Genomic DNA, 1,665 nt, shown 5'->3' with positions numbered 1-1,665 from the left:
ACAATACGCCAATTAGCACAAATGGTAAGTTCCGACAGTGCCTACAAGTGTGCCTACTGGCCACTAGATGGCAATACCGGTTTCATATGTATACACCTGGTACGATTTTAATTAAAATTGTTTTTAGCATGATTGTAAAATTTATTTATAATAAAATGTGCAAATACAAATGAAAAATTATATTCACTGCATTGTATAAAGTATACATGTATGTAGGGAAAACAATCCTACCGAAAAAAGTTAGATCAAGAAAGAAAGACTCAACAAAATATCTAAGAATTTATTTGGTAGATTTTTAGGCATTGCGGAATTTTCTGGCTAATAAATAATGCTTTTTTGAATTATTTAATTTTTCAGTAAACAAATTCACTAAAAGGTTTAAAACAAAGACTTAAAAAAGTGTTGAAATAAATTAATAAATATCTACAGACTAAGTTCAAGAAACATAAATTTGGCATAAGAACAAGGTAATCAAAGAAATTTAATCAGCGTATTTGGTACTATTACTTTCGGATATGATAATGTTTATAAAATTATAATAAAAGAAAAAAAAAGAAAATGTAAATACATTTCCGTAATACTAACATGTGCAGGAAATTTAGATATAGCACTATCGAATACTCTGATTGGTTTCCTTTGAATTCCTTTTTATTATTATCTAAGTAAAATTGTTTGTTTATTGCAATTATTTGTTTCATTGTATGATTATATCACTCGCGTAAATAAATTCTGTGAGGGCCATTTTGCGACTGAAAAAATAGAATAATTAAGTTTAGCTCCTAAAAGATTTTGATCGAATAAGTCCCGGAATTAATTTTTTATTTACAACAAAAAATAAATACATCATTAAAAGCATCGTTTCAGACCTCCATTACAATTACAAGAAAAAATTTCGACATATTTTAATGGAGTTTTTGACGTCTATAAGACATTTCCATTATGTATGATTTTTTAAAGCATACTATTGCTAGCAGACTATTTTCCTTGGCTCCTTATTTTATACAAAAAATGATTAAAATTTCAAAATATGTTAAGTGCTAAGAAAATTAAATTCAGAAGCAATTTTTTTAAATTTTCGCCCAAAATTAAAATTTCGCATCCTTGCAGGTTCCAAAAAAACAGATAAAATATTATTAAATATATATTCAAGTTCATATGAGCGTTCAACAAGTTTTACCCACGCTTAATGTCATCCAATCGAACCGTTCCATTGCTTTACGAAACCTATGAAAAAGCCTTCAGCTTTGACAAATTGCGTTAAATACGAGAAAAAATATTTATATTATAACGAAATATAAAAACTAGAACAAATAAAATAATAATTAATTAGATTTGAGTGAAAAACATGTAATACATGATCGAAATATTAAAAATGAAGTCAATAAAAATAAAGTCGAGTTCAAGTTGATAGAGGCTTATACACGTCAGTCATTTTCATTTTCTGAAATCTTTTTATTTCATATTTTTCTATGTAAAAGAAAGTGAGTTAAAAAATTCCTTTTAGTTAGACAAATATAAGGTAAAAAGGTTTAAGTAGAGAAGAATTTTTCTCAGTAATATCAAGAGGAGAATCAATGAAATTTCACTTATTAAGATAGCTAAAAGTAATCCAGTTGCTTTTTGTGCGAACGAAAAAATTGAAGAAATGCTTAAATTTGAGCAAAT

The sequence above is a fragment of the Belonocnema kinseyi genome, chromosome 2 (assembly GCF_010883055.1).
Source record: "Belonocnema kinseyi isolate 2016_QV_RU_SX_M_011 chromosome 2, B_treatae_v1, whole genome shotgun sequence".
In the NCBI taxonomy this organism is placed as follows: Eukaryota; Metazoa; Arthropoda; class Insecta; order Hymenoptera; family Cynipidae; genus Belonocnema; species Belonocnema kinseyi.
The sequence above is the reverse complement of the archived record's forward strand: the minus strand, read 5'-3'. Positions refer to the sequence as shown.